This window comes from Lathyrus oleraceus, chromosome 3 (assembly GCF_024323335.1).
Source record: "Lathyrus oleraceus cultivar Zhongwan6 chromosome 3, CAAS_Psat_ZW6_1.0, whole genome shotgun sequence".
Lineage (NCBI taxonomy): Eukaryota > Viridiplantae > Streptophyta > Magnoliopsida > Fabales > Fabaceae > Lathyrus > Lathyrus oleraceus.
Window position 1 is genome coordinate 235,595,403 of NC_066581.1, and position 21,429 is coordinate 235,616,831.

General features: G+C 35.6%; 1 non-coding gene across 1 annotated transcript; it reads left to right on the plus strand.

Moving 5' to 3' along the window:
• The first annotated feature begins 15,818 nt into the window (after nt 1-15,818).
• Nucleotides 15,819-15,900, plus strand: TRNAS-AGA (transfer RNA serine (anticodon AGA)). The gene has a single exon. It is a non-coding gene; the product is annotated as a tRNA-Ser (tRNA).
• Nucleotides 15,901-21,429: the final 5,529 nt, after the last annotated feature.

Genomic DNA, 21,429 nt, shown 5'->3' on the forward strand with positions numbered 1-21,429 from the left:
ACTTAATTGTCTCCAAACTCACCACCAAAATGATGTCATTGAAAGAAAACACTAAGTACAAATAAATTGTTGACCTTTGGCTCACTTTTCTAAGTCAAGCCTCCCTTCCCTTAGGTAGACCAAGAGATTATACATGGATTTGAGCACTTGGAATTCTCTTTGAATCTCACAACTTCATTGTTGAAGCAACCAAACCGACAAAATGGGATAGAAATTGTTCATTTGAAATTGTCTTAAATGGGGAGGAATTCATGTTCCACAAGGTTACCTCTATAAATGGGAAAATCAAGAAAAGAAAATAAGTGTAGAGAGAACACCAAACACCAACAGTGCTGTTGTTAATGTTCATGTAATTGTGGAAATATATGTGAATGTTGTGCCTGTAACTAAGGAAGATAGTATAATTCATAACTATCAAATTCCTGATAATGGTTGTTTTGCTGATAAATGTGTTGCAGAATTGCATTGCATTCTAGACTAGTTTTGAAATTCTGTTTTGATACAAGAGTTATATAGAGTTTTTTAACCTACACTCACCAAGAGTTAACATACACCCTTACTAAACAGCCATGCCAGCTGGTACAACTCTAAGAAACAGAAGGAAAACTAGGCATTTTTATATTTAACTCTTACATTTTCAAGGTTGAGATTGGGAGCAACATTTTCATACTGCCCTTTGAAGTTGAGATAGTCGCTTTAATATCATGAAGAAAACTATGACATTTGTATCATTTGATTCATGGTTGAACCATTGGTCCTTCTCACTCTTTCTTCTTTTCACTCTTCTCTTAGGTTGGCCACCAAATATGAGCCACCAAATATGATCACAAGCCATCTTAATATATACTATATAAATTCTCTTCTTTAGGTATTTGGTTAACATAAATGAGACTCTATCTCATAATATTTATTATATTTAATTATCTCATATATATAGTAATAAAAAATAAAATAAAAAATAGTTAAATTTTATTTAATTATTTATTAATTATAACAATTTTAAATAATACTCATAGTCATAATAATATTAAAGATTCTGTACAATTCAATTGGTTGGATAGGAACTGAAATTCTAGTTGATATGTTTGGATCTGAAAACTAGATTGTAGAAAAATCAAAATTTAAATCGAAAAATCGGTTAAAAAAAACATAGGTTTAGAGGAATCTTGTGCATTATTATTCCTATATAAATAAAAAAATAATTATGATTTATAACTCATTCAACCACAGTCCAATCTCAATCTAACTTAACATAGTAAATTTTATATTGCAGTCTAAATTGCAATAAATAATTTTTTTGGTATCCATTTATTGTCATAAATGTGAAATAAAAAATCAAAATTTAAAATTAATAAATATAACAATATTTAAATAGTACAATTTAAAAATAAATAATTAAAAATAAAATTAGTATGTAACATTTTTTTTAAATGTGATAAATACGGAATAAAAAGTGTTTAAAATGTTTAACATTTTAAAAATTTGAAAGTTATAAAATTTAGATTTGTTTTCAAAAAAGAAAATATTAAATTATTTAAATATTGAGCATCACTGTTATATTTTTTCCATGTATCTTTTTCCATTAAATTCATGTGAAATATGACGGAGCTGAATGACGTACTATATGCCTGAGTATTACATTGTAACTAGTGTAAAAGGTCTAGGTTATCATACCAAATCTGTGGTTAACCATGCACACTTATTAAAAAAATTGATTAAAGCAATAATAAATGATTAAAGAAAAAAAAATACTTTTATATTATTGGTTTTGAAAAAAAACGATTTTAAATTTGGTTTATATAGGAAATCAGTTTTTGTTAAGAATTGGTTTTAAACTGAACCGATATAAATTCGGTTTTACAATAATAAATCAATTTTATAAAAATGATTTTAAGAACCACAAATATATAATATATGAATTAATTTAGATTGGTTTAAGAACCACACATACCCTATTCGATCAGTATCCCAACTATGGTTCCAAGCATTTCGGTAACTAATGACAATTTCTTTTAAATATTTATGTAGAGAAGTCAAATTATTGAAGACAGACAGAAAAATAAGAATAACAAGGCACATCACCTTAACAATTTGTTTGTTATAGTTGAAAGACAAAGGAAAAGAAGCACAAAGGATAGAAAGTTAAAAAAAACGGTGTCTTGTTAGAGAGGAAAAGTAGAAAGGCGTATCAAAATGATGAAATTAAAAAATGACCATTGTATTAAAGTATTTTAATGTTTTGGTTTAAAATGCATATTTGTTCTCATTGTCATACACCAAAATTCACCATATCCTTCACAATGTTCATCTAGGTCTACTAACTCTAATCATCTGCATATCCTTATGATCATTCATTCCATTTGCATAAGCTGAAGGAGAAGAGCGATTCAAAACGCAACAAAATTTAAAATTTCTCCTTTAGTGATCCTTACGAATGGGCATGATCAGTGATAGAATCGTTACCTCTTATGGCGATTGTAACCTTTGATGCAGATCTACGGAGCAATCACGAACGTTGAGCAATGACAACGCCTCTACTCAGTCCACACGAACGGATTCCTTCAATCTCAATGCTAGCTGCTACGAATGAAGGCTTTGAGTGAGAGAGAGAGAGACACGAAATTGCAACTGCACTAATGCTTCTACACAAGGGTTCTATTTATAGAACCACTTGTGTGGGCTGCAAGCTAAAAGACCCACTCAAATGTATGTGACCCATATCTTATAATATGCCAAAATCACTTAAGCGCGTGGTACCTTACCATATTTCGTATTCTACTTAAGTACACCGTACCTTACGATGTTTTACAATTCACTTAAGGGCACCGTACATTACGGTATTCCTTAGTTACTCTATCTTTCATCAATCCGTCCTTTTGTGTGTGACCTTGTAGGTTTTCGCGGCATTGGCAATTATATCAAATCACGTATTTAACATAATAAACAGTGAGAGGTATCTAGCAACACATCACTGCTACTCAAGACACGAAAATGTCATGTGATTTGACAAATCCTTTTGTGATAATACTTATGTGTACAATTACCCTTTTGCCCTTATGTCTATATTGAACACAAGGCATAAACCGTGTCATCCTTGTCTAGTTCAATATTGGGCCATAGACATTTATCTTGTTACGCAGGATGGACAAATTCCATCTAGGTCACTCATGTCCCTTAGCATGCTTCGTGGAGTACCCATCAACTGTCTTTATGGTCATCCAGTTACGGACAATATTTGATCAGCAATAAGGCTCTCGATTCTACATCTAGGGTCCATAGTGGTTTCAGGTCGAAGGTGTAACAGCCCAATTTTTAGGAATTAATTATTATATTATTTTTATTATATTATATTTAATTATTTGGAGTGTTAAGTAATTAAGTGGTTGTGAGGTAGTATAATAATGGATTTAATTAATTTAATTAGTGTGGTAATTAATTATTTAGTTGATATGAGATATAATTAAATAATTAATTATTAACCTAATTGTATAGTGAGTGGTTAATTATTTGAAGTTAAATAGAGGTATTTAAATATTAGGTATTATTGGGCCTAGTGATTAAATCAGATGATTTAAGCCCAACTAGAATACTATTATAAATAGTAAGAGTGAAGGAAGTGAGAATGATAATTCACTTGAGCACTGAAAGCAATAGAGAAAGAGGAGAGGAAAAACGAGAGGAGTCAATGTTTCCATCAAATTGACAAGGTAAGGGGGGGACTCCTTATTATTATGGGTTGGTATAATTGGGTCAATGGGTAGGAACATGATTTAGGTTGAAATCCTTAATTGGCATGGTTTTGGAATTATTAAGTATTGATAAATACTCTTGAATTGTGATGATTAAATTATGCTAAAATTGTGAATGAATATATAATTGGATGAGTCATAATTTTCTGAACGTGTAGCTTTTTACGGAATCAAAATCGGAGGTCCGGAAGTCCTCCAACGATGAAAAATGCGGAGAAATCTGCATTCTGTTCGTTGTTAGCGCAGGAACAGCATTCTGTTTTGCGTTAACCGGTTAACCCAGGGTGTTAACCGGTTAACACTGTTACGATATTAAAAAAATTACATTCTGTCTTGCGTTAACCGGTTAACCCAGGGCGTTAACCGGTTAACACTGTTAAAAATTGCCAAGAAGCGCATTCTGTTTTGCGTTAACCGGTTAACACTGTTTGAAAAGTGAAAAATTGATATTTAAATGTTGTGTGCGTTTTGGAATGAAATCTATGTGTACATATTTGATGATTGGCCTATATTGGTGAATAATATATTGTATGAATGTGTATGTATACCATTATTGAATTGTGAATGATTTATGGTTATGGATGTGTATATGTAATCGTAATTGATGTGTTGTGATGAATGTGTATATGTACCAATTGTGAGTCATGGTGATATGTGGGATGTTAAGACGGTATATAGATGGTCTTAATTGCATGTGTGTTGGTATGTGTGCATTCATTCATAGCATGGTTGGCTTCATTGTGGAAGTGGTTAAGCGGTGATCCTTCATTGGAAACAGACGTAGCAGACGTTAATCCTTAAGTGGGATTAGGCGTAATATTTAAGCGGTGATCCTTCATTAGAAACAGACGTAGCAGACGTTAATCCTTAATTGGGATTAGGCGTAGTATTTAAGCGGTGATCCTTCATTGGAAACAGACGTAGGGCTTTGGTCTTGTCCGGATCGGAAGCGTGGCTTGGATTCTAGATATTGAATCGGAAAGCGGTGAAACTTTGAGTTCACATTGAGGTATCGCATGCATGGAGTCACCTTGTCTTGCATTGAGTCGTTTATAGTTATGTGATCATTGAATGCATGTATTGATGTGAATGCGATGTACGTTTGACATATGTGAGATGATTGTTTGTTAATATCCGTGATATAATAATACAAAGTGTGATGAATTCTTGAATTGTTGTTTTGATTCATAGTGCCTTATTATACTATTTCATAATGATTTGGAATTCTCACCCTTTCTGTTTGAATGTTACCTTTACATGGGTATCGTGCAGATACTACAGAGTAGTATTGCTGGAGTAGGTGGACGGTAGCTCGCTCAAGATTAGCTGAAGAGTTCCGTATTTAGTTTGAAATTAGGTATTGAGTCAATGCTCTGGTCATGTAACACTGGGTAGATTAGTGGTATTGAACTTGTATCTTATTTTGATATGCTTTATGTCATTAATTGGTTTATTTTATTTGAAGTGATTATTGAGAGATGATCATGGTATGGGACATGGATCATATTATGAAATACATGAGTATTCTTTAATTTCCGTTGCGAACGCATATTGCTTGAATATTCATGTTGAATGAAATGTGTTATTTTGAATGACCAGGTGTATTGTTGGTTTTTGAAAGTTTTAAGTTTCGAAAACGTCGATGTGACGCCCTTTTCTTTATATGCGTGCTTATTTACTCTGATTATATGTTAAATAATTTGGGGTAGAAAAAGGGGTGTTACATAAGGGTGGTATACACCATTATCACCATGAGAATAATTTATGACACTTTGCATAACATTCTATATAGTATTCTCATAGCGGGTCAATCCAGTATAAATATTACTCTTAATATTCATACCTATGTTTAAGACTTGATAACTCCTTATCCATGATCCATGAGATGTGATCATCAGTCTATATACATAATAGTCTTAATGCTTTAATGTTATCCCACTTCACAATAAAGCTCGACTATGGATACTTTAAGAATAGTGTCCTTATGTTTAATGTGATCTCATGATTAAGTCACACTTGATACATTAAACGGACTATCTATCCTAGGGACTTTATTAGACAAACATAATAAAGAACAAGCCTTTTATTATTAATAAATAGTTCGATACAAGTACCAAAAGTATTGGCCTCTAAGGCTTACACCAACATAAGCATGGTTCAATACAAGAGAACATGTATCTTGGGTTCAAAGCTTGGTGCTTGTACCTAATGGAAATTAGGGTTTTCAGTAATTTGAGGTGGCTCAATCAACCAAACCCTAATTGGAGGTAGCTCTTGAGGTTTGTGTATGTGCTTATCATTGATGATTCAAATGTGGCTTCTTTGTGAAGTAAAAACCCTAATTTGGTGGTTCCCACTTGATCATGGCCTCATAAACCCTAATTGTGTCTAACACTCATTATATGGGCTCCTAAACCTAATTTCATTTGACTCTTCATCATTCATGGTGCTTGATTTCATTTGCTTGGTTAAGATTCATTCAATAGTCTCTTGTTCATGGCTCATTCATGTTGGTTTCGTGGTGTTAATTCCATCCATCTTGTGCTTATGTCCATTGGTTTACGCCTAAGTACATGGCTCCACAACTTTCATCCGCTTCCATTCATTCCATATCATTTAATCTAGATCATCCTCATGCCTAGTCCTAGTATATGCCTTGCTATTTCATATGGTCAATGTTGTTCAAGCTCACTTCATTCCATTGTCATTGCTTGGTGTTGTGTCCATGGATCTCTGGTTAGATCATGTCATTGTCCATTTTTGGCCTAAAGGGATTCATTCAAGATTTGTCATATGTCATCCTTTCATGGTTCATTCATGGATCTTTGTTTTGATTCCATTCAAATTACAAGTCTTGATTCCATTCAAATTACAAGTCATGATCATGGTTAATTCAATTCATGTTCAAGTCATACATGTTCAAGTTCATCATTTAGTTCACCTATTCATCCATTTCAATCCATTACAAGTATCATGGTCATACAAGATTCAATGTTCATGTACAAGCATCAAATTCATTCATTTCAAGAATCAAGATCAATTCAAATACCAATCCAATTTCATTCAAATAAGCAAATGTCATTCATTACATAATCATAAAATGTCCATTACATGAAAAACTACAAAATTTGGCAACTTTGACGAAGTGTTGACTTTGGTCAATAGTTGAATTTTTTGCCAACTTTGACCAAAGTCAACCCAACCTTCTTTCATCCTAAATCCCCAATCTTAATTCTAATCCTATCTTCAAAATTCACCTCGATCCTTTGGTTGACCATTTGTACATGTTGCTTCAAAATTCCAATTTTGATATCATGTTGCCTTGTCCAACCGCCCTCCATGTGCATATGACCTACAAGAAAGGCATCAAACCATGACCTACATGAACTAGAAGCAAATTCAGAAAGCAAGGCATAATAATGGACATAAACAAGTCAGAACCATACCTGCAGAATACACATCAAAGTTGCACCATCAAAACATGAGCTAAGTCAGAAGCTTGTTCAAACCTAGCCAAGGTATGACATAAGTCAAAACCATAAGCAAGTGAGAACCCAACTGCAGAATGCATAACCAAGCCAGGCGACTGCAACACTAGCTACCAAATGACCCTGCAGAAACCATGTCAAGAAGTGTCACAAACCATCAATTTTGCAGCAAGTTATCACCTGTAGCAAACAATCCATCGGGCATTTCGAACTAGTTTCCAAACTGTTCACTAATGGGTACCTGCAAGCAAGCGACCATGTCAAAGAAAAATGGTGCAACAACATAAGCAAGGCAATAACCAAATTCCAGAGAAATCCCAATATCAACATGTTTATGACAACAACCTCAAAGGAACTTGCATGGCTGAAAATTTTACTCTCAGAACTTAGGATAGGAGATCTTCATAAAACAAAACTCATATGCAATAATCAAACAACACTCCACATTATATTTAGTCCAGTTTTCCATGAACGAACCAAGCACATAGAAATAGGCTGTCATTATGTAAATGGCAATATACTATCAGGAGAAATCACCACATATTTTGTAAAATCCGAAGATCAATTAGTTGATATATTTACAAAGTCTCTTAGGGGTTCTCGAGTGGATTATATTTGTAACAAGCTCGACTCATACAACATATATGATACAGTTTGAGGGGAAGTGTTAAAAGTATTTGTATATAAAATTGTCTCACATCGACTATAACATATATTTAGCTGTAATCACTCTTTATATATAATAGTACTTTTTAAACACACAATTTATTCAAATGTCTTTCGGTTTCTTATACTTTAATAGGCAATCTTATCCCATTATCTTATGATCTTTGTCGGTCTTCCGTGTTTTGGAAGATTCATAATTTTTTTGATTTTGTCAAATTATCAAGTAATGTTAATTTTGTGTGGAATTTGAACTTCTTCAACAAATTTTAAATTTGTCAATAACAACTTAATTATTTATATAATAATAATTAATAGTATTAGTAAGGTATATGTTGCGAACTTGTTTTCACTTTTAGTTTGCATTATTGTTTCGAATCAAAATTATTATACTTAAAAATTATATTATTCAAATTAAAAATTATTTAAGATCAATAATTAGAAATGTTTATAGATACGAGTTGATATTTTAATCCGTCTATTCAAATTAAATCAATTCATTAATTATCTAGACTCGTTCATTTACATGTATATTCAATCCAATTTGTAACAACTCACATAGATTTGATTAGGAGTATTGAATTTTAATTTTTAAACCTCAGAACCTATTATTATTATTATTATTATTATTATTATTATTATTATTATTATTATATTTTTCAGTCATTTATAATAATTAACTAAATATATATTTTTCTTTTAAAAAATAATGAACGTATCTTATGTGTTTTTAGAAAAAAACTGAAGGTATCTTAGTTTTTCTTTAACTATTGTTGTTGGTGGAACTTTTTCCTACTACTGCCGGAACCTTTAACTGTTGTTCTTGTTCGAAACTTTTTATTGCGGCTGATGTTAGAGGTTTTTTTTTACAAAAATAACCCTATTTTTCAAGGAAATTCCCAAAATACCTCTGGTTTCAAAAAAATTCCCAAAATTCCCCACTTTTAGGAGGAGTCGCCAATTGAATTGGAGACTCCTCTTAAAACTTGAATGGAGGCGCCAATTGGATTGGCTAGGGCAGGTGCACTAGCCAATCCAATTGGCACCCCTGTGTAGGTTTTTAAGAGGAGTCGCCAATTCAATTGGAGACTCCTCCTAAAATGCATTTTTTTTGTGTTTTATGGTATAAGTGAAAGATAAATTTGATATAAGACCACTTGATATTAATAAAGTTTAGCGTTTACACAAAGAAATCTAATGGTGATGACCGAGATCACCTAACCGACCTCCGGTCCCACATCCTCTAGCTACCTTAACCCTTGGCCCTAACCCACGTTGACGATTTTGCACTGGTGTTTGATCATCTGAGGGGCCAAGAGCGTCACTACCAACTACAAGAGAAGGTCCGTTGAGGTATTCAGACAAGTCGGCATAGTCTTCAGTATGCATCGATGGTGTACCGCCGTAGCTGAGCTCATGACCCATGCCAGAGAAGTTGGGATTTGGTTGACTCATGGATGGGCGACCGGGACGGTTGAAGGGAGACATGGGTGTGAACGATGCGTCGAGGAAAGGTTGGAAAGGTTGTTGGGGTATTTGGTAGAGATAGGGTTGTTGGATGTTTTGGTTTTGTGATGTTTGGGCTTCTTGGCTACGGTAGGAGGAGGGGCGGTTGGTGTTTTGGCTAAGGCGACTTTGGTAGGGTGATGGGGTGGGTGCGAAGCGATGTTAGGTCTCAGGTTGATGGTCAATTTGTTGGTGATGGTATGGGGTATGCTCTTGGTATAGGGGTTGGGTGAATGGCATGTTTTGGTTGTATGTTTGTGTGTTTGTGGAACAGAAAGTTTGACGGATAGGGGGTTGTGAGTAACCGGGCTGACAATGTTGTTGGGGGTTAGATGTTGATCCTTCTGGTGCGTAAGTTGCCTGACGTGGGTCGTATAGGTACATATCCTCGGCGATGAACTGAAAACCAACATATTTGTACCATGCCATATAAGTACGACTTGGTTTTTCTTCAGTTGGCACGACTGCGTCAGTTAACACATGGTCATGACGGTGCTTCCATTTGCGACACTCCGATCTTGCGAAGCTTTGCTATGGATTGAAGTTCCATTGGTCGTTAACTTTACGCAGATGCCATTTTCCTAGGCTAGCTGGGGGATCTGGGATATTCTGGAGCATACCGAACTGCAGCTTCACACGATCACTGTTGTGCATCTTCACAGTTATGAACCATATTATCGGTGTGCATGCAGTCCATACAGCTGCGTCTTCAACGTTGGCCTCATGGTCATGATCCAAATTAAGGTATGGACGCCAAATGAACTGAAATGTGAAAGAAGATAGGATTATAATCAATGTAGAAAAAGTTAACAAAATATAATGAAATAATTAAGTTATTTTGCTTACGTCTGTCGGTCGAAGGTGATCCAACAGGTTGCGATACTGAGTAATACAATGTCTTGGACATCTGTTGTAACTCATACCACGTGCAGATCATCTACACCAAAAAGTCAAAAAAATTTAGTTAGGGGTAATAAACTTTAAAGAAGTAAGTAAAGATATAGCAATTTAAACAACTTACTTTTGTGCATACGGAAATGTGAAAGGGTTGTTATTGACCGGTGCTAGAGACGGTAGTCTTGACCAATCCCATGCTTGTAGCAAAACAGCACATCCAGAAAATGTAGATCTGTCTTTGTGTGAGTTTTTGCACAAGGAGCTATATAGATAGGCTAGACAAGCAGATCCCCAACTATAACTTCCTATTCTATCTACATGTCTAAGTAGAGGTAAGTACATAATATGCATGCTAGAACCACTATCTTCGGGAAATAAAAATGAGCCAATTAACAGCATAATGTAACACCTAGTTTTTATTATTCAAGCATCTTCGGTAGAATGCTCATCTAAGTATAAACTATTATAGTACAACTTAAGGCGTGAGAGTAGTATACCTTGACCTCTTGCATTATCATCTAACAAATCAGTCTCTAAGAGCTCCATGCAAATTGAATTTGCATAGTTGGTCTTACCATTAACAACCTTACCTTTAATGGGTAGTCCTAAAAGCATGTAGACGTCTTCTAACGTCACGGTACACTCACCGGTTGGGAACCAAAATGTGTGCGTTTCTGGTCTCCATCTTTCGTATAAAGCTAGAATGAATTTGTTATCTATGGACCAAGACAAAATCTTGCTAATATGACCAAAACCGGCGACTTCAACATAAGGTTGAATCATCGGGTCCATATGGACATGTTCGTGGACCCGAGTTCGGAACCTTGATACATCCTATAAAAGAAAGAATAAAAAACTTGACTAAGTTGGTATGTCAAAATAAAAGGGGGTTGGTGAAGATGAAAGATAAAAAGTTAACAAAAGAAAAAACTTACATATGTTGCGATGTTTGCAACCGTTCCTCTATGTGCTTCGCCCATTGTGAGGATAAACATTTTGTCGGGGGGTTGGTGTAGATGAAACTACAAGAAGTTGTTGCAGATGAAATTGTAGAAGAAGTATTGTAGAAGAAGTAGTGAGAGTGATGGTGTGGTAGAAGTGTTGATGGAGTGGATGTATTTATAGGAAAATGGATGGGAGCATGAAAAGTTGTGCTTGCATGGTGTCTCCATTTGAATTGGCGACCATGTACAACCTTTAAGAGGGGTCGCCATTCAAATTGGTGCCTCCATAGGGACATGCATGCAAGACCTAGGTCTGATTTCTTGGTTTCGAGGTTTGAATGCATGGTGTCTCCACTTGAATTGGCGCCCATGTGCAAGGAATAAGTGGAGGCGCCAATCCATTTGGAGTGTGTGTCTGCATGTCTGACACGTGGCTGTCTTGTCTCTTGCATGCTGCACATGTCACTTCTTGGTAGCTTGCATGGTTGACACATCATTTCGGAGTATCTTACATGTGCGACACGTCATTTCGGAGTAGCTTGCATGTGCGACACGTCACTCCGAACTAGCTAGCATGTGAGACACTTCACTCATCTATTTAAGTGTCTTACTATCAACATCCAAGACACTTCACTCACATTCATCTGCAGTAAGAAAATAGTTTTCATCTGCACAATGTCAACTTCATCATTATACAGTGTCAACGTTCACTGCAACGGTGAAACATACGAGTCTGAGCTACATGGTTTATGTTTTCAAAACACCGATACCATTAGACCCACGATCAAGAGAAATGCAACCTTCTTGCATTTGAAAAAAGAATACAATCCTTTATAGGATCGGGTATTGTGTCAAAGATCACATATCAAAATCCAATATTTTTTGAGAATGGTCAATGCAAGTATTTCCTCCTTAAGGTACGAGACGATGAAGATGTTGAATACATGTTTGTTAGTCATGAACATTCAGGCTACAAATGTATTGAGTTGTACATTACTCTTCACCAATGTATACCATCTCAACAGTCTCAACTAACCGGTCATGATGAATCTGGTGAAGATGATCGACAATGGTCAGATGACGTCAACCCAGAAGCAGAAGCAGAAATGAACGTCGTTGATGTAGAAGAAGAGGAGACCGAGATACAGGTTGATCACATGCTGAACAACGACGATGAAGATGATGATCAACCACCACCAATACCTCCTAGTCATGTCTATAATCCGCCTCAACATATGACAAATATGGATCTTCACGACGATGAAACATCCAACAATGTTTTCTATAATCCGTATGCGAGATCAGAAGGCGAATTAAAGGTGGGAGACATGTTTCGTACCAAAGAAGAATGTGTTCTGGCAATCAAAAAATTCCAAATGAACAACTCTGCTGACTTTACAGTGAAACGCACTGATTCTAGAAGGTATGTTATTGAATGTCGTAACATGCTTTGTAAGTTTCGTTTGGCTGCGTCTTACAAGAAGAAAAATGACTCTTGGGAGATCGCTTCAATAGACCCACCGCACAGTTGCATTGCAACTAACGTTGAACAAGATCACCGTAAACTAAGCGCAACTTTGATATGTCAAGACATTCTACCGTTGGTTAATAAAACTCATCAGTGAAGGTGAGTATAATTATATCCCATATCAGAACAACATATAATTATACTCCATCTTACAAGAAAGCCTGGATTGCAAGGACAAAGGCTGTTGAACAAGTTTTCGGCAACTGGGAGGATTCATACAAGGAATTGCCACGGTTTTTATGGGCACTAAAAACATATGTCCCAGGAACTGTGGCAATTATGGAGATATTGTCAACGATGATGCCAGACGGAACCTGTGCTACAGGTAATAGAATATTTCACCGTCTCTTTTGGGCATTTGACCAGTGCATCAAAGATTTCGCATTCTGCAAACCTATTATTCAAATTGATGGCACTTGGTTATACGGAAAATACAAGGGTACTTTGCTCATGGCGGTTGCACAAGACGGCAACAACAATGTCTTTCCCATTGCCTTTGCTCTTATTGAAGGTGAAACGGCTGGTGGATGGGGTTTCTTTCTTCGACATCTCAGAACGCATGTGGCTCCACAAGTCAATCTCTGTTTGATTTCTGATAGACATGCTGCCATTGAGAGTGCCTACAACAACTATGACAACGAATGGCATGATCCTCCTTCTACACATGTCTACTGTATCAGACACATTGCACAAAACTTCATGCGTGCTATAAAAGATAAGAATCTTCGCAAGAAGGTGGTGAATGCTGGGTATGCTTTAACTCAGCCGTCATTTCAATATTATCGTGATGAAATTAGACTGTCTAATGAAGACGCAGGGAGATGGCTAAATAACATACCAGTAGAGAAGTGGACAAAGGCATTTGACAGAGGTTGTCGATGGGGCTACATGACAACAAACATTGTGGAATGCATGAACGGGGTATTCAAAGGAATTCGAAATTTACCGATAACCGCCTTGGTAAGATCAACCTATTATAGGTTGGCTTCTATGTTCGCAACCAGAGGTGAAAGATGGAGTGCAGTGTTAATGTCCGGGCAAGTATTCAGTGAGTGTTGCATGGAGGTCATGAAAGAGGAGAGCATCAAAGCTAACACACACGCTGTAACAGTCTTTGACTGTCATAGACAAAATTTCAGCGTCCAGGAAACAATGGACCACAATGAGGGGATACCAAATTTAGCCTACGTTGTTAGACTAAACAGAAGTTAGTGCGATTGTGGAAAATTTCAGGCCTTCCGCATATCTTGCTCCCATGTCATAGCAGCATGTGCTTATACTCGTCAAGACGCTTACAACCATTTGTCTGATGTGTACAAGGCCAATACCATCATGAATGTATATACTCAAAGCTTCTCAGTACTACCAATGGAGGATTACTGGCCTCCATATGAAGGTGATATTGTTTGGCACAATGACGAGATGCGTAGAAAGAAGAAAGGAAGGCCAAACAGCACACGTATCAGAACAGAGATGGATTCCACAGATAAAATGATAAGATTATGTAGTATCTGTCGTCAACCAGGACACAACAAGAACAGCTGTCCCAATCGAGGAGCATCATCTAGGTCTTAAGCTTTTTGTAACATTGTATTTCTGTAACATTCAATCATTATATATCATTAAGTTCTTGTTACAACGAGGTTCACAACAAACATCAGTACAAAACATCTGAAAACATATATATTTCTAACTGATTACAACAATCAAATTGGTGTCGCCTCGACCGAACATCATTTCCCTAACATCCTTATCAGTCTTCATTCGCACCCAACCAAAGATACTGTCAAGTCTCTCAATACTTCTGATTTTTTCCCCTTCTGGTATTTTTCCATCTAACCAACGAACCAGCTCCCTCTTCAGTTGATCGAACGTGGTGATGTTCCAAAACGGCATCAGCATCTGAGGTTTGTCTCTCGCGTAAATCACCTTTCCGTATCGGCGACGAACACCAAACATGATAGCCAAATGATTATATGAGATGTGGAACAATTAGTCACACAACGCATCTATTTATAAGACAAAAAATGCATTTTAGGAGGAGTCTCCAATTGAATTGGCGACTCCTCTTAAAACCTACACAGGGGCGCCGATTGGATTGGCTAGGGCACCTACCCTAGCCAATCCAATTGGCGCCTCCATTCAAGTTTTAAGAGGAGTCGCCAATTCAATTGGAGACTCCTCCTAAAAGTGGGGTATTTTGGGATTTTTTTTGAAACCAGGGGTATTTTGGGAATTTCCTTGAAAAGGTGGATTATTTTTGTAAAAAAACCGATGTTAGAACCTTTCACAATTTTTGTTGGATTTCATCTCATTTAATTATTTGAAATGACATTATATTGAAGAGATTAAAGATACTGCACTGTCAGTGTAAACTTTCTTTACACCATCATCAAATAGAATTATAACATTCTGTCATATCATACCACTATTTTAAAATTAAATGTGTGATTTGGCGAGATGCACGTCTCTGATTGATTGAAAGTGTAAAAATAATTTACAGTGTCGGTGCATAGTCTTTTTTTCCCTATATTAAGTTGTGGTATAAGTCTTTTTATTTTATTTTATGCATAATCCCCGAATCCAATTGAATCCGTGAATAATTGAGTTGATTCGAATCGATTTTGATATTAAAATATGATAAATCCAATTTATTGAAAATTGAGTGGATTGAATAAAGAAATATGACAAACCCTATCAACTTAGTTTCAAAATCAAAATCACTTATTTTTAAACAAAATTTTCCATTTTATTATAATAGTTTTTTATAATATTTTCATGTCTCAAATTGTTTGTTTATTTAAATATCAAATTAATATTTATTAGTGTTATCCCCTAAATATATTTTATTTGTTATATTTTAAAATCAATATAACTATCCATTATCTTAACAAGTAGTATTATATTTAAAATAAGATTGTATACTGTTATGCTATTATTATTAATTTTGTTTACGCAGTACATTACATCACATGAATACGAAGTAAATATGTCTTATGTTTATAAACTAGTTAAGGAGTTATATCATTAACGAGACATAAAAGTGGTCGTGCCGGAGTGGTTATCGGGCATGACTAGAAATCATGTGGGCTTTGCCCGCGCAGGTTCGAATCCTGCCGACCACGGTTTTTAATTTGTTTTGCTTTATTAAACATAAAGCGCTCTCCCACTCGTTCTTTCTAGAGCTATACATTTTGTGTTAAACAAATTATTTCAATTATTAGCCATTGCACCCCCCCTTTGTTCAATCAATGGAGTGTCTGGGCCCAAGGCATTAGACAGAACTGCCCTTGCTCTTTACCACCATTATATGGGCCTGCACCCCCATAACAACCTCTTATTTCATTTTATTTTTTATCCATATTCTTTTTAGGTTTTGTTTCTCATGATTAATTAGACCTTAATTAAGGATTCGGATTAATTAGGAGAATTAGAGGATGAGATTAATTAAGATTTTTAGGTTAATTAGAACCTTAATTAATTTAATTATAATTTTCTTTTAAAATAAATATTAATTAGGTTTTTAGAATTTAGTTAATTTTTAATTAGGTTATATTAGAATAATTAGAATACTTAGGTTTTTACATAATTAGATATAATTAGGTTATTAGTTATTGATTAGAAATTGTTTTTAGAAAATTATTTTCCTAATTAATTTATTTTTGCACATATTAACTATTTTGTCCTTAGGGCTTAGAAATCTTGATTTTTGCATGACCCCTTAGCTTAGATTTACTTAGAACCATTTGATTCAATTAATGGATCAATTCATTTAGGATTGTACATAGCCTAGGTAATTTCTATGAATCTCACTGATTAGTGTTGATCAAAGGTCACTTTGGTCAACCAAATCCTTTGTATCGTGTTGTAATCCCCCAAGCCTAGTCAAATGATCAAAATACCTTTGATCACTTGATATGGCAAGTCCATTGTGCTCAATCTATATTGGATATGCTGGATCTCATGAGCGCAAAACCTCAAGGTTCAAATTCAAGGTCAAGACTTCAGACTTCAAGTCAATACAAGTCAAGCACAGTTAACAAAGTGGACTACTTCTCAAGCACAACAAAGGTCAAACTTGTCAATCATAATTCAAATTGTGTGACACGAGCCTTAAGAAATATAGAATGAATGAGAGTGGAGAATCCCATTAACTCATTCTGAATTTCTTTGGGTACAGGACGATTGACCCGGTTGCTCATCGTATTCACTTCTATTCATAGACTTTAGCATAATTCGAATTATGTGATTGTTAAGTCTTCTTCTACACAAGATCAACACTCGGGATCTCCTATCAGCGACTTGTCAATTCTGATTCAAGTTGTATGTCATGAGCCTTAAGTAACAAAGAATAATGAGAGTGGAGAATTCCTATCCTTGTCTAGGGTATCCTTGGGTACAGGATGAATGATCAAGTTGCTCAATGTATTCGCCTTTGTTCATAGACTTTAATGCAATTTGAATCATACAATTGACAAGTTTTCTTCAAGCGAGCATCAATCATTAAACACTTCAATAGTGAAACACTATTGATGTCAGCACTTTGTGGTTGTACACCATTTTTCAATCAATTCAATCTTTCCTGCTTGTTAGGTTGTGGACCTTTGCAACCTTTTCTTGACTATGAGGTGATAAACCTTAGCATTCCATTTACCTTGTAGGGTTATGGACCCAGGTAATTCATTATTTCTTGCCTTCAAGGTGGTATACCTTGGCAACATTTCTTTTCCCCATGAGGTGGTGGACCTTGGAAAACTCTTTTTGTGCCTATGGAGTTATAAACTTTGGCATTGGTTATAGACCTTGACAATCCCTTTGAGTATCCTTGTAGAGTTATGGACTCTTGGGAATCCCCTTGCCTATCAGGTTATGGACCTTGGCAGTGATTTCCTTTGCCTTGAGAGTTATGGAGTCTGGCATCCTGATCTTTTTTCCTTTTAGGTTATAGACCTTGGAAGTTTAGTTTCTTGCCATTAGAAGTTATGGACTCTAGTGGTGATTCCTCGCCTAGCAGGTTATGAACCTTGGCGCTCCTTTTTCTGCCTAGAACGATTGTGTACCCTGGAAACCAATACATCATTTCTCTTGCCTCAGTCTCTTGTTGTCAGCCATAGTAGGTTGAACTACGAAAGCTCTGACTTTCTCATTGTACAATGAGAATAAGTAGGCATGGGGATTCAGATTCTCCACGAGGTATCTTATTTATTAACTCTTTATCACTCAAATATCTCCTTCTCTCCGCTCGTAATGGGTTGAACTACGAAAGCTCTGACTTTCTCATTGCACGGTGAGAATACGTAGGCATGACAATTCATATTCTCCGCTAGCTACCCTATTTATTAATCATACCTTACTTATTATTTCTCCATTCATTAATCAATACCATCTTTTTTAGATCAAATATCATTTTTCCTTGGATTCTATTCACATCCTTTTGGGACGATTTAATTGGAGTCCACCTTGTGAACCGAGAGTTGTTTGGCTTATGGCCAGACACTTAATTCCTTGGTTTTTGGTTATTCTAATACAGTGATACCATGCCTTATGCCCCTCACTCGTTAGTTTACCTTTACTCTTCAGTTTAGAGTTTATTCCTTCATGGATCCAATATACCATTCTTCTTTGATTTCAAATTATTTGTTCCCTACAGTGATATATTGTTCTTTGTACTAATCAACACTTTCCTTTGGGTTCCATACTTAACCTTTTAGAACAATTGTCCACTTTTGTATCAAGAGTTGTTTGTGCTATAAAACCAAACATTTAGTTCTCTTTGTTTCTGGTCATCCCAATACAGTGATACCGTGTTTTTGGTCTCTCACTTGTTGGTTTATCTGTTTACTCTTTGGTTCAAAGTTCATCTACCTTTATGGTTTCCCATGCTAACATTGTCTTTTGGTACAAGTTATTGTTCATCATTTAAATCATACCCTTTTAGTTGTGTTTGTCTTGTCATTCCTTGTTGCTTAGACAAACACTTCTTTGTCTCATCTCTTTGTTTTCGTGGTTCCACGAACTACGAGCGCTCTGACTTTCTTATAGCACAGTGAGAATACATAGGCACGAGGATGCAAATCCTTGGCAAGCACAATCATAATTATTCCCCTACCTTAGGGCATCGTTCATATCTTTCATGAACCATCATCAACCTTCAATCATTGAATCATTTACTCCATGTGATATACATATATCTTTGAGCCAAATACATTATCCCTTTGAGCTTCATCTTGTGCCTTCTTGTGAACCAAGAGTTGTTTGGCTGTGAAACCAGACATTTAATTCCCTTTGTTTTCGGTTATTCCAATACAGTGATACCTGCCTTAGGCCCCTCACTTGTTGGTTCATACCAGTTTTACTCTTGAGTTCATATTTCATCCCTTTTTGGAGTTCAAATCATATTACCCTTTAGTTCAAACCATACTTGTTATCACACTTCTTTCACCTCCCACCATTAGTTTTATGAACTACGAAGCTCTGAATTCCTTATTGCACTATGAGGATACGTAGGCATGAGGGCCTTAATCCTCTCTGAGCACTTTATCTATTTCTTTTCTTTTTCCCTTATTTCTTTCGCGAGTAATCTTTAGATATTACACTCATTCGAGAAAGAACAATCAAAACGATTCCCGTTGAGTACAACGGATGTTAGGGGTGCTAATATCTTCCCCTTGCATAACCGACTTCCTTACCCATATATCTCTTTCCCCGGGTTTTATCGATATTTTCCCTTTCTTCATGAATAAATAAAGTTTGATGGCAACTTTGTTGTATATTCGAGCGTGTGATGCGTTCGGGTATATTTTCGCTAGCTTCACCAGGGAATCCCAAATTGCCAGCCATTATTGAACATTCAAAAATGACAAAACCATACAAAAGAGATACATACCAATTAATAAATAGATTAAAAGAATTCTCCTTTTCCTATACTATTTTCCTCTTCTGTCTTTACTTCCATACTCTACAATTGACGATAATTTCTGGATTCCCTAGAAACTAAAAAAATATTTATACATTCATGCATTTGCATTTCATGCGTATAAACCAAAAAAAGCTCACCTTATCCTTTCCAGTCCAGAAGACGACAATTCCCTGACAACGATATTTGACTAAAAGCCAATCACCAAAGAATCATGGAAAATGTTGAGCATTAGAACACAACATGCAGGGAAAGCTTGGATCACGCCCAAGGAAAGGTTGACGTGATCTTAGAACTATTCATGGACAATATGATAATAGACTTCTCAAATCGAGTTTTGATTGGTGAACGAATTGAGAACGGACTAAAGGCGGGTAAAATTCAGAATGCAACTGCAAGTAGTCTGCCGGTTTATCCCTATGAGTAATATCTCCTACTGAATTAGAATCCCACTTAAGGCAACCAGGAACAGAAGCAGAAGTAAAACAACCAAGGGAACAATGATCAAGAGAGGATACGTCCCCGCTATGATTTGATTCCAATGTCTTATACGCATCTACTTCCTATCATGATTCATGCTAAGGGCAATTGTGCCCAAGGAGATCAAGTCTGTCAGGTTTCCCTATTGTCCTAAGCATAATCCTAATGCCACTTGCGGATACCATGCAGGTTACATAGGGCACTCTATAAAAACTTATTACATTTTCAAGTCTAAAGTTCAAGAGCTCGTTGATCAGAAGTTGTTATGCTTTACAGAGAAGCCTTGCCAAATCATCCTCAAGATTGTTCATCCTTAGGCCATCTTTAGCTTTTTCATTTGCATTTTCTTCTTGTAAAAGTATTGTTTGCTTTTAACATTGTTACTCACAATGATGATATCAATAAAATGAGCATGTATTTTTTGAGTCAGTCCATTCGTATTCATTCCACACTTAATTCACCATTTTCTATTTTTCATATAAAAAATGGAAAAACGATATCAATACTTCTCCATTTCACTTAAGCAAGGATCAAATGGAGAATGATGAAGAACAAATATCCAAAATTGATGACAATATGCTTTCGAATAAAACTTTTATGACAATGTAAGGCATTGCTTCACCTCCTAAACACCATAGATATAAGGAAGATAATCCCTCATCAACCCTCTTGAGCCTAGAAGTTGGTGTTTCTTTCTGTAAAAAAAACCTTTTAATCTAAACTAGGGGTAGGGTAGTCGTTAGTTAATTTGATTATGCATTCAACTTCCAAAAAAGAACATCACATCAGGGGATCAATCACATCTTATGCATTATTCGATTTCAAATAGGTTGAAAATCCAAAAGTTCACAATGGTTGTCTCCCAATAACCAATATCACGGTAGTCACGATATTTCAAAAAATAAAAATGAGAAATTCAAAACAAAAAAAACCTCGCTAAGTCGATAACTTGAAAACAAGTGACTTAGACAAAAATAATGCATCCCGATGGACTGCAAACTTGAAAAAAAATTAGTACCAACAAAAATTAGGGATACCAAAAGAATAAAAATAATCTTCAGCAAAGAAAGAAAAGCAAGAGAAAAATGTTGTGACAAGAGCAAAACACAGTGGCTACTAATAAAAAGGGTGACTGCCACTCAAGCGAGTGAAAGAAAAACCTAATTTATTCCAAAAATCACAAAAAAATCTTTTGGAAACTGAATGCACCTGCCGAGTTAGATGAACGTAGGACTGAAGAACATCAAGTAGAATGGGG